Source organism: Vombatus ursinus, unplaced genomic scaffold (assembly GCF_900497805.2).
Source record: "Vombatus ursinus unplaced genomic scaffold, bare-nosed wombat genome assembly UNPS02014818.1, whole genome shotgun sequence".
Taxonomy (NCBI): domain Eukaryota; kingdom Metazoa; phylum Chordata; class Mammalia; order Diprotodontia; family Vombatidae; genus Vombatus; species Vombatus ursinus.
The window spans coordinates 48032914-48046273 of NW_020954596.1; the positions used below are offsets into that span (position 1 = coordinate 48032914).

The 13360-nt window shown below is 39.2% G+C and overlaps 1 protein-coding gene across 3 annotated transcripts in view; it reads left to right on the forward strand.

The window, feature by feature from the left end:
* The first annotated feature begins 372 nt into the window (after positions 1 to 372).
* The window catches only part of KLHL5 (kelch like family member 5), a 127340-nt gene continuing 114352 nt past the window's right edge, over positions 373 to 13360 (forward strand). Inside the window, exon 1 of one of the 3 annotated variants that reach the window (XM_027836160.1) lies at positions 373 to 768. The gene's annotated coding sequence lies outside the window, so the exon portion shown is untranslated. The remainder of the gene's footprint in view (positions 769 to 13360) is intronic. The other 2 variants (XM_027836162.1, XM_027836161.1) reach the window with 2 other exon arrangements.

Sequence of the window (13360 nt, forward strand, 5' to 3'; positions counted from 1 at the left end):
TTCGGTCATGGAAAGCCTTCAGTCCTCTTTCCTTCCTCCCTCCAGCTTCCAAGAGGTACCCATTCCTAAGCCCTCCCCCTGAGGAACGCCCAAAGGTGTCTGGGGGAGGGGAGGCGCGGGCACTGGGTCTGGAGGGGCGGGGCCTCGACCATGACGTCCCCTGTAGCTCCACTCCCCCCACCCCTCTTCCAGGCCACCACAAACCGCCTTCACTGGCGGGTGGCCTGACGGGTAAACAAAACGCCGCCCGCGCGCTCTACAACCGGCCTCGCGCCGAGCCCTCGGCCCCGCCCCGCCGGAGCGCCATGGCGAGGGGGGGCGGGGCCAGGCCGGGATGGGGGAGGGGCCAGGCCGGGTAGGGGGGTGGGGAGGGGCCCATCCCGCCGGGACCGAATTCCTAGCCCCTCCCCCTCCCTCCTCTGGGCCACAGATAGCGTTCCCTCCCTGGTCTCCGCGCGGTCCGCCTGAAAGGGAGAGGGAGGGGGTGCCGCGGTGGCGCCACTGTCCCCCACCCCGGGGGCTTAGGCTTCCTGGAGAGGAAGGCGTTGTCGAGGAGTCAGCCCGCGGAACCTCCCCTCCCGGGCCAGGTGTGGGGGGGGCCTGAGGAGAGGCTGAACAGCATCCCCCTCGTCTGACTCCGCCTCCTCCTCCTCCTCCTCCTCCTTCTCCTTCCCCTCATCTGTTCCCTTCCCCCTCTCCCTCCCCTCCCCCTCCTTACCGAGGGGTAACCCCTCGGTTACCTCTGCTGCCTCGGAAGCAGGACTCGGGGTAAGTGTTACCGCCTCCCCTCGGGGGCAGCGGCAGCTGCAGCAGCTGCGCCCGGGAGAGCTTCAGTTTCCGCCCCCCAGAGGTTCGGACCCGGGGTGGGAGAGGATGAGGCTGGGGCAGGGGAGCTCCCTGCGGGGAAAGGACTCCACGTGGGCGAACTGGGCGGGAGACGCTTCAGCTTCTCTCCACGCCCCCCATCCCGGGGCAGGGGCTCCCCAAATTGTCCCCCCCCCCCAGACCTCCTGCTGGGAGGAGAAATCCAGTATCCAAAGCATCCTGCACCCTCGGCAGGAAGGGGCTCTGTAAACTCGAGCTGTGTGCGGGAGCATCATCCCATGCCACCCTCAAGTTACTGCAAGTTCAATACTGTGAGCGTCCGCAGTCACCTCCGGGACTGGAAGGGGAGGGCAGGCTTCTTGCTTTTCCTCCCCAGTCTTTACAATTTCTTTTTAAAAAGCTGGAACTGTTTCACAATTTCTTCACGTTCCACAGGGTCCAGCCAAGGCAACTAAAATTTATTAAGCATTTCCTATAACCAGGCACTGTGTTTTAAAAAAAAAATCTGCCACCTGTGCACAAATGTGGTCTTTTTTTTCCTTTTTAATAGTTTTAAACATTTTTATTTTTAATAATTTCCTTCCCCTCCCAAAAGATTATTTTGTTAGGTACCTTGTTCCTTGCAGCATACTTTAAATGTATTCAAGAAAGTTTCAATGCATAATTTTGGAGTGAAAAATATAAAGGGAAGTTGTTAGCTATTATTGTGCTACTACTATTTTTATTTCGTGCAGCTGCTAGGTACTTTTTGTTAAACAGATGAATAACTTTGTTCTAAGTTATTTGACAACTGGGAGAAAATAAAATACAGATTTAGTTCTTGATTCTAAGCACCTATTGGATGAAATTCCTTATAAATGTAAGATATTTGTTTGTCATGAGGTGTTTATATTTTAAATATAGTAAAGCTGGACTTGGAGACAAGTACTCTGAATTAGTGAAAAGTCAGAATTACAGAGTATTTAGTAAGTAAAGTTCATATATTCCTTTCAGAGTTAGGCTAACACCTTGACTAGTAGGGAGCCTAATGGGGCTACTTTAATGAATATCTGAGTAACTTGTAATTAGCATATGAATTTTGTTTGAAAAGAAGTACTTTAAAGTATTTTAAGTTAAACACTGTTCATCCTTTGATTTCTCTTTGCCCTATCCCCACCCCCTTTATGGGAAAAGGGTTTGCTAAACAGATTTCACCAATCCCATGGCAGTTAGCACAAATGAATCAGTGGAATCTAAATTAATTAAGTTTTTACAGTTTTCGATTTAAAGGATTGGGCAAACAACAGTATTTCTCTTTATTTCTTGTATAGATTTTTGCTGAGGATGATAGTAAAAAACATGTTTTTGAAATCCACATTAATTGGGTGAAGTGATTTAGAAACCTCTAATTGTAAGGAGTACTTTTGACCAGATGAATTTTATTTTTGTTTGAGATATACAATAGACAAATTGCTACAATTACGTTGTGTGTTTTTAGGGAACATTAACAATGTATTTTTAAAAGTGGGGAAAAAACCAAACAACTTGATGTGTTTATGTGTATACTGTTGCAGATTGACTTTTTTAAAATTTAAAATAGGTTATGGTTAGCAACCAGAAGACTCCCAGAACTATATCTATATGCACACACATACATATATATAGGTATATGTATGTATGTGTGTGTGTGTATAAAGTTTGATATCATTGGTTTTCAAGTTATGTCCCATTAGTCCCCCCATTCCCTTGAACTACCTAACCTGTCCCTCCTTAAAAAAAAAAATGCAAAGACTATGCTGGGACTCACCACCACTTAGTACTTAGTACTTAGCAGCCTATTTCAGTGGGTATAGAGAGGGGAGTTAGTGTCTAGCTTCCCTTGACAACTTACTCAATTTTCTCCTCTGCACTTCCTCCCTACTTCCCTACTAAAGTCACTGAAAGAAACATTGGTGTAATTGATGTACATACTTTTGAAGCATTACTCTAAATATGTTTTTTAAAAAAGTAGCTTGTAATTGTCTCCCTAAGACTTTGTCCTTAGCTTTCTTCTCTATACTCTATCACTCTTGTGGCTTTCTATATCACCTCTGTGCATGGATGACAACCATCACAAACTGGTCCAGTCTTCCTGCCCATTTTTATTTTGTGGTACTTCCCTTCACAAACTATATGCTATAGCCAAATTGGAACACATTGTCGCTCACTTATCTTGGCATGTCCTCTCCACCTCAGTGTATTTGTATATACAAAATCTTATACCTATAAAGTGACTCTTCCCTACTCTTATTAACACCCCCACACATATGTATATATCTATGTTTTATATGTATATACACACACACACACATATATGCCTATTGAAATATTTTAAGACCTAGCAAGATAGTCTCCTCTATGAAAACTTTCCTGCTCTCTCTAGCTAGAAGTGATCCTTCCCTCCTCAAAAACTAACATATTTCTGATATATTTATTTATATGTCTCATATGCTCCCTCCTGACCTCCCCACACACAGTATATTGTGACTGTCATTTTTTCCTCTTTATGCCTACATCATAACAATACAAACAATGAGTGTTTGTTGTATCAAACATCAGAACGTGTTATATTCTGAGAAAAACCTCTTTTAAATATTCCAGATTACTTTTTTTTTTTGGGTGAGGCAGTTGGGGTTAAATGACTTGCTCAGAGTCACACAGCTAGTGAGTTATGTGTCTGAGATCAAATTTGAACTCAGGTCCTCCTGACTCCAAAGCCAGTGCTCTATCCACTGTGCCACCTAGCTGCTCCCTCCAGATTACTTTTACATGCAGAAGAGCTTGCAGAGGAGAAGAAGGAGGCTCTGGTGAGTTAAAGGAGCCCTTTAGAGGGATTCTTGAAGAGTCACACTTACCAGGAGTATGGGATATACTTACTATAGGGGGGATTTCAACTACTAAAAATGTTTTGTAAATGACATCTGCAGATTCAAGATATTACTAAAATGATACCATCTTAGTAAAGCTTTTGAAGACATTCTTGAGGACCATTAGTCAGTCAGTAAACATTTATTAAGTGCCTACTATGTGCCAGACACTGTGCTAAGCAATGGAGATATAAAAAGAGGCAAAAGAACAATGTAATTTTGAGCTAGTGGCAAGCAAGGATGTCAGCTTTCTCTTTTCAACCATTGAATAAATAAGCCCACAAAAGAATTAATTATCTGTCTGATTGCTTTCAAGCATTAACTTTCAAGGAGCTCACTCACCTCTTACTTTTTTTTTAAAAAGTTTATTCATTTTATAAAGTACTTCAGACACTTCAATGAATCTGTGATTTCATTGATATGGGTACTTTGCGAACAGTGTAGATTATAATCTGTCTACACCTCACATCTACCCATAAATCTTCCATAAGGGGTCCTCTCAACATGCTAAAGACTTTTTTTTCACTAGATTTCTAACATTCTGTGGTTCCCAGTACAAAATTCATTCAGGCTTTTCATCCATTATCCTTTGCTCTTGCTATATGACCAACCTTAGTTCTTTACAAATCATACATTTTCTATCCTACTTCTAGTGAACAAGTTATCATTGTTATTATGCTGCACCCATTTACATTGACAACATGTCTCTTCATTACCCTTTGAGTACTCATAATTTTTATTGTTTTGAAATTGTGTTCCCTAATTCATAACCATATAGGATCACCAGAAAACTATGAGTGTTTTTAAAAAAATTTTTTTTATATTAGTGGGTAGCTTGGGATCATTGAAAGCATTGCACAGTTTCTGAAATGCGGTCCAACTCACTCTCTTTGTCCTATTCAATTCAGGAGTCTAGCTCATTACCAATCTAGTTCAATTGCAATGTACCTGTTCAAGATATATTTACTATTGATCATAGAATTGCATATATAGACTGTTCATACCCTCCCTCCTCCCTTTCATCCTTCTCTTCCTTCCTTTCTTCCTCACCTGGGCTAGTGAGCTTGGTGGCCCATAGCTGCCATGGGGGAGCACTTTATTGTCTCTAGCCCCACAGCGCTCTAAACTCGAACTATCCACTGAGTAGCAGGGATTATAGGCATAAACCACCATACCCAGCCATACACTTGCTTTTTCCTGTTCATATTGTTCAAACTGAACTCTTAAGTGGTTGTGGGTTTCATTAAAGAGATTTTGGAGTATTCTGGGTTTTAATGAAATCACTTTAGTGTCATTTGCAAGCAGGCACATCTGTAGGGTTGCTCTTACATGTGTACTCTATTCTAGCTAATCATTGTAACAATGAGAAATACATTTGGAAAGCATATAGTTCCTTGTTTTATGCCTTGTATGATACTGCTAAGATAAATTGAATAGCACTATTTTTGTTATTTCATCTGTTGCATCTTGTAAATCAATATCCAAGTATTTTTAAGTGCCTGTTGTGTTGGAGGCACTGTGGAACAAAGACAAAAATGAAACAGCTTTCAAGAAACTTACTTTCCATTGGTAGAGATGACAGGTACTTAATAAATATGTACAAAATAGACAAATACATAGTAACTTTTTCATATGGTATGCACTGATAGCTGGGGGAATCAGGAAAGACAGTGTTGAAGAAAGTCCTTGAGCAGAATTTGGAAAGAAACAAAGGATCTCTAAGAGGCAGAGGTAAAGAGGGAATGCATTCCAGTTGTGGAGAATAGCCAGTGCAAAGGTGTGGAGATGGAAGAGGGAGTGTGAGAAACAGCAAGATGGACAGTCTGGCAGGACCTATGGTGTGAAAGGATGGAGAGTAAGGTAGCATAAAGTTGGAAAGGTCATATATTGAAGGGCTTTAAAAGAGGACTGTGATCTTAGAGGCAATAGAATCATTGGAGTTTTTAGGTAGGGGAGTGACATCCTCTAACCCAGAAATGTCAAGTGTACCCTCCCTCCTCTCCCAGGTCCCAGGCTCCATGTGGGCCCACAACTCTTCCTAGTGCTGCTATATTCAGTTGTACTGGGGAAATATTTAACAAAATAAGTAAGAATACAATAAAACATAGATAATGTTTATATGTAGTTTTCTAAGTCAACCTGGCCCCACAGGAATCTCTCTATCTGGTTTAGTGGTCTCATTTCTATTTGAACTTGATACCAATGGTCTAATATATACTTCAGGAAAAATCACTTTAGAAGCTGTATGCAAGATGGACTAGAAAGGAGAAAGACTTTGGGCAGGGAAGCCACTTAGGAGCCTACTGCAGTAGTCTAGGTGAAGGCAATGAGAACCCAAACTAGGGTGGTAGCTGTGGGAATAGAGAGAAGAAAATGGATGTAAGACATGTGAAAGTAGAACTGACTGAGATTTTTGCAACTGATTAGGTAGGTTGCTTTTGGAAGGGTGAGGAATTAAGGATAGCACCAAAATTATACGAAGGAGACACTTTGTTAGAGGAGAGCCTTTAAACCTGTACTTTACTGTATTGAGCAAATTTTTTTCTTTATGATCAACAAACAGAAAACATGGTAGGAGTTTGTTATCTTGTATAGCTTTCTTCAGTTGTGTAGCACTGAAGATGTCTGCTATAATAATCATTTGCAAAAAAGCTGCCTTTTCTCTTCCACATTTGCTTTAAAGATCCTCTAGATTTGTGTGTAAACACATTCTTATGAAAAATTTTGGAGAAGTGAGAAAGTAGACATGTGGATCAGTAGTTACTTATGTCCCAGTTGTCTTTTGGGGGTACCAGTACCACACTGGATTTTTTCAAGTTATTTGGTATCTTCTCCTCTTTCGGATATTTTGACACTTGATCCCTTTCAAAGTTATGTCACCATTAACATGGATTTGTTCTACTTGTAGTTGGTCTGATCTAGCTATTCTTCCTAACTTTTATTCTTTTTTAGTACCTCGATTTTCACTTCTCCAGGGACACACACACACACACACACACACACACACACAGGGGACTGATACTTGAGTCCAAATATGTTGATGGTTGCAGTATTATTGATGTAAATTCACTTTTCTGCCTCTTCTATTCTTGTTCAAGTTTTATCTTTAAATGTTCTTGGGTTGATCTGGCTGAATTGTGTCTCACACAAAACTTTTTATAAACTCCATTATTCCTTGATGACTTAGAATGTGATTATATTGCCCATTATCTTCAGCTATCCTTTTCTCTAAAGTTTTGGAACTCAGTTCATATGGTGCTATCCCTTAGCATTGGCTCATTGTCATAAAAAAAACACTACTATCACCAAAGCAACAGGTTATAACCACTTTGTCAAGCACATGAGTCTGTTGTGGGTTGTTTGTTTTTCCTGTTAAGAACACTTTAACTTGTTCTTGTTAGATTTTTTTAAAGGTTGTCAGTACTTAATTATTGGTTTTATTATAGTATTAGAAAACATTAAAAAAAAGATGTTGTTTAGAACCAGGAATTAGTCAAAGAAATATAAATCTTCCCATAAGAGACATTCTGGCAACTTTTAGAATTTAAAAAAAAATTATCTGAAATCAGTTGTCCAGGCTTTCCACATGACATCTGCAGTGCTGATGAATTCCCTGATTTTGGGTAATTTCCCACCTCAAAACATTATAGGAGCTTCATAATTTCTTCTTCAACATCTCAGTCATTTCAGGAACTACCATATATCAATCTACAACAATTCCCAAGTCCACCGCTTGGAAAATTGGGGCCTCTGGGTCCTTGTTAATAGCCACCATTGTCTTGCTGTCTTTCATTCCTACTAAATGTTGTATGGTTCCAGATATTCCCACAGTGATATACAGGTCTGATGCTACATTTCATAAGTAACATCAGGTACAGACACAAAGTACTAAAAGACTAAAGGAGATACTGTCAGGGTACAGATAGACAACTAAGGCTCATTTTGTGCTTAACTAGAGGGTCATTTTCCTCAGAAATCAATAATTGAGTACTGGCTATGCCTGGAATATCTTATTTAAAGGACCTTCTAATTATTCTGTTATTGAATGGCAATACAGGGCTCTAGCTATCTGTATGTATCAAGGGACTTTCACCCTCAGCAGTGAGGTAAAGGCTGTGGAATTTAGATAATCTATCTGTTCATGGCTGATACTCCTGGGTCCCTTTAAGACAGTACAGTCCCCCGAGTACAAAGCAGCCATTAGGAACTCCAGGGGCATTCTGATTCTTGGCTGGTAGGTCATGGATAACTTAGGTAAGACAGCCTTACTCAGCTGAATCAACTCAAGGTGTCCTCAATGCCTATTCTTGTTGAATATCATTCTCCTGTTATGGCTAAGTAAATTCCTTTTGGTTCACTGTTGAATGACTTACAAGTGTCTCGTTTCATTCTGATATTGACACTAAAGTATCAGGAGACTGGCCTGAGTCAGGCTCAGATCAGAACATGACTTCATTTTTGTGAAGATGAAATGAGACAATGTCTATAAAGGTGTTTTGCAATCTTTAAAGTGATATTTAAGTGCCAGCCTTTATTTTTATTGCCTTTATTTTTGTACCAGACCTGGTATAGGAAACTCCCAATTAAGTACCAATTCTTTTTTTTTTTTTTTTTTTTGGTGAGGCAGTTGGCGTTAAGTGACTTGCCCAGAGTCACACAGTTAGGAAATATTGTGTGTCTGAGGCCATATTTGAACTCAGGTCCTCCTGACTCCAGGGCCGGTGCTCTATCCACTGCGCCACCAATTCTTTTACTAGTGGAGGTTAGCACCAGCTCTGCAAATTTGTACTCTTAGAAAACTGACTGATTCCAAGAAGTTAATGACTTACCAAAGTCACAAGGCTAGTATGCAACAGAAGTAGTATTTAAACCCTGGTCTTTACTGAATCCAAGTTTAGCATTCTTTCCAATACATCACACCACTACCCTGATCTAGGGATGAAGTTATTTTTCCTGATTACCTTTTATGATTTTCATATTATTTCTTCAGGGTGACTTGGAGTTAAAGATACCTTTGACCAAAAGTCATCTGTAATGTGAGGTTTTCCAAGTTTGTTATGATAGAATATTGACACATAATGAAAATATTCACGTCTTCAATTCATTTCAGTTGTACCTGTGGGTTTTCCTCTTTAAGTACTAGCACTGAAGCATTTAATTTCTAGCAGGTGGTATTTATGATTTGCTCTAGTGTATATGGCACATTAGTAGGTGATTATTAAATTCATGTTTGTTCATTGATTGATTGTGATTCCAGAACACAAAAGTAGTACTACTTATTTCCCTGTCTCCTGTATCATGCTGATCATTATGAAGGTTTATAATAGGGCCAGCCTGTAACCTTGTGCTATCCTGTCTCTTTGTTTGACTCAGGTATCATAAAAACCGGATTGTTTATATTTGTATATACAAATGACTTGTATTTGTTCACTAGCATTTCAGTGTTCTTGCCAGCTCTTCGCAGTTGCCATAATGGTTTCAGTACATATGAAGTCTCTACTATACAATCATTATCCTAGTTGGTATTCCTCTACTTTGCCATTGCCTTCCCACTCCTCATGGTATGAACAATGGATTTGACTTTGACGAGGTTTTTGTTATTATTGCCGTTTGTGTCTGTTTCCCACCCCTACCCCTAATTGGCTTCTGTAATTCTGATGAACTTTAAATTTTAAGAAAAGTACAGGCAGTGCAGGAATACAAACACTCCAGAAAAGGGAGGAGAAATAGATAGCTCAGAGGACAGAAATGACTTATTTGCTCCTTTATTTTCTAATCTTCCATATAGATGATAGGGGCTTATTTTCTAAGAAAAAAGTGAAAGAATACTTTATTTTTTTCTGAATTATTTTATTTTCCACCTGCGCATGTCACCTCTAAAATGAAGGCATCATCCATTAATTACAGCTGAAATTGTCACTTCATAAGGAGAAGGTAGCCATCCTGGGGAATTGTGAGAAAATGTAACATTCGTGCTTACTTTGAACTATAATATCATTTAAGCACTGTGGTTAAAATTTAATGGATAAGTTTTTAAAATAAATGTTTAAAAGTAAAAAGTATAATGAACATTATGTAACACTAAAAGTCAGCTGAACTCAAGTTAAATGAACCAAATTTGGTCCCAGAGAACAGATAATGAAACATACTTTACTTATGTCATTAGAGAGGTGGAAGACTATGAGTATAGAATTTTGCATACAATGACGAGGAAAAATTGTTTTGTCTTTTGGGTTTTTGTTTGTTTTGCTTCAAGGAAGTATTAAAGATGAGGAATAACAGGGAAATGATTAAGGTGGAATTGCTTCAATGAAACTTTTAAAATTATATTTAAAGTGAAAGCAGAATTTTCAACATGTTAAGAACTGACTTTGTCAGTTGAAGACTTTATCAAGCTTGTTATTTTATTCTATTCATGAGTCCACATCAAATAATTTTTGAACTCCAAGTGGTTTCTGAGAAAAATTAGGCCCATAGAAGTTGCAACTTTCCTGAGGTTATATAGCCAGGAATCAGACTAGGAACAGGAACTTGGGTGTCCTGATTCTGATCAGGTACCCTTTCCACAATACCATAATTTAAGGGAAGAGTAATTTTGGATTTTACTTTCAAAAATGCTTTAAGTAAATATTCTTGCATATTTTGAGTGTATTATTGGAATAACCATAGAATTTGTTGCATAGATAAGTGTTGGTAATACCAACTGATTTTCATCAGCTCGATACTTCTCTTTGACTTTAATGACATTACTTGCCACTAGTTGTTCTTCTACCTATCTGACCATTTCTTTAGTCTTCTTTGATAGATGATCTTCTACCTTCTGCTTCATTAATGTGGATGTTTCTTAGGGCTCTGTTCTATGTTCTCTTCTGTGTCTATACAGGCGACTCCCAGTGCTATGTATCCAGTCTTCATTTCTCTCCTGAACTACAATAATATTGGCTTGGCCCACTCATGAGCAAATTATCTCATTTTAATTCTTCGTAGTTTTTTGTTTCAAATATACTTCTTATAAACAATATATTGTTGGATTATGTTTTCTAATCCATTTTGCTACCCTCTTTTTATAGTTGAGTTAATCCTTTTCCCATTCACTGTTGTGATTATTATTTCCCTCTGTCATAACCTCTTATGTTTTTTCCCCTCTTTTCTCTTTACTCTTCTCCTTACAAAGAATGAGGTGGAGAAAAGGAAGGAATTTGGTCAATACATAATCTATAATTGAAGTAATTTCTTTCTACTCTTATATTCCTTTCTCTTGATGTCTTTTTCATGTTTTTTTTATACTTTTATCTCTTTTTAATCCCACTTGTTGATCTTCCTCCAGAGTTGAAGTTTGTTTTGCTTACGACTCTTTCCTGTCCTTAATCAATTTATATTTATTAAATGCCTGCTATGTACCAGGTACTATGCTAAGTGCTGGAGATACAAAAAGAGGCAAAAGACAGTCTCTGCCCTCAAGTAGATTACAGTCTAATAGGGGACACAACATGCAAACAAATATATACAAAGCAAGCTATATATAGGACAAATAGGAAATAAGTAACAGAGGGAAGGTACTAGAGTTAAGATGGGTTGAGGAAGGCTTCAAGTAAAAGATGGGATTTTAGTTGAGCCTTAAAGGAATCCAGGAAGGTCAGTAGATAGAGTAGAGGAGGCAGAGCATTCTAGGCAGAGAGGATAGCCAGAGAAAATGCCCAGAGTTGAGAGATGGAGTGTTTTGTTCTTGGAAGCCAGTGTCATTGGATCAAAGAATGTATTGGGGAGTAAGCCATAAGAAGAGTGGAAAGGTAGCAGGGGGCTAGGTTATGAGGGGCTTTGAATGCTGGAGAACTTTATCTTTGATCCTGGAGGAAATAGGGAGCCACTGGAGGGGGGAGAGAGAGAGAGAGAGAGAGAGAGAGTGTGTGTGTGTGTGTGTGTGTGCGCGCGCATGTGTGCATGTGTATATATGTATGGTGGGGGTGGGGAGCGGTGTGGGTGTGTGACACAATCAGACCTGCACTTTAGGAAAATGACTTTAGTGGCTGAATGGGGGATGGATTGGAGTGGGAAGAGACTTGAGGCATGAAGTCCCACCAGCAGGCTGTTGCAATAGTCCAGTTGTGAGATGATGAGAGCCTGCACTAGAGTGGTAGCAGTGTCAGATGAGAGAAGGTGGCATATTTGAGAGATGTAATTAACAGGCCTTGGCACAACTTGGATATGGGAAGGGTGGGGGCAAGAATGAGAGACAGTGAGGACTGGAGGATAACTGCTAGATTGTGAGACTGAGGGACATGGAGGATGGTGTTGCTGTCTACAGTAATAAAGAAGATAGGGGCAAGGAGAGAGTTTAGGGGGAAAGATAATGAGTTTAGTTTTGAACATACTGAATTTAAGATTTTTACTAGACATCTAGTCCAAAATGTCCTTACTGTTTTGCCTATTGCATAAAATGTATTACTACACCATAGTCAGTGTGTACATGTTTGTTTAAATCTCCTTTGTCCTGTTCATGTAAGAATGAGGTTCATATGATACCTGGACCCACATCCCCATCTATATGTACATAAACTCTTTTTGCATTCCATTTGTGAAAAATAGTAATTTCTTTTCCCTTCTTCATTTCTTCCCTAGTTTATTCCTTTTTCCCACTCATTTTTCTTTCCTCTTAGAACAAACAGAACAGAACAAAACTAACCCAGCCTCCATGTTTGTCTTATTTAACTCCCTCTGTTATCTTTTTGATACTGTAGGATTTATGAAGGGATATTTTGCCTTTTCTTTCCCTATTAGAATATAAGCAATTTATCATCATTTATCTCCTTCCATTTACTCAAATGTAGTTTCTTCTTGACTAATGTGTTCACATTTCAAAGTTTTGATTCAGCTCTGGCCTTGTCGTCAGAAATGCTTGAATGTCTTTTAGTAAGGATCTATTTCCTTCCCAAGGATTATACTCAGTTTTTCAGGTTAAGTTATTTTGGGTTTTAAGTCTTTATTTTTTGCATCTTATATTCCAAGACTTTCTTTTCTTTTGAAGTGATGCAGCCTAGTCTTGTGTGATCCTGACTAGTTCTGGCTCCTTGGTAACCTATTTGTATATTTGATTTGCTAAACTATTTTACTAGGAAGCTCTTGATTTTGGCTGTAATATTTGAGATTGCTCAATTTGAGATTTCTCTCAGGAGGTAATTAGTGTATCAGTTTTTCTTTTTGCCCTCTGGCTTTAGCAGATGCAGAGCACTGAGCAGTTTTCACTTATGATTTCTTGAAATCAAGCATTCTGATTTTTGAATTATTTTTCCTCAACCAGTTTTCCAGGTCAGTTGTTTTTGATAATCATACCTTACATTATCTTTTATTTTTTCAACCTTCTGACTTTGTTCTAATATTTCTTGTCGTCATGTGGAATACTTGAGTTCTATTTGCCCAGTTCTGCAAGGAGTCTGCTACTTATAAGATAAGATTTTCTACCTTCTGTTCTAAGCTATTTATTCTTCTTCCATTTTTTTCCTCCAGAACTCCAATTTCATTAATATTTTCCCCCTCTTGCTTCATTTCTTTCGGCCAATCTTATAGTTCCTGTGGCCCAGCCATTTTTTCCCTCTGAGACTCTGCTTACAATTTTAGGGGGTTATGCTCTTCTTTTGGGTTTACGTCTTGGA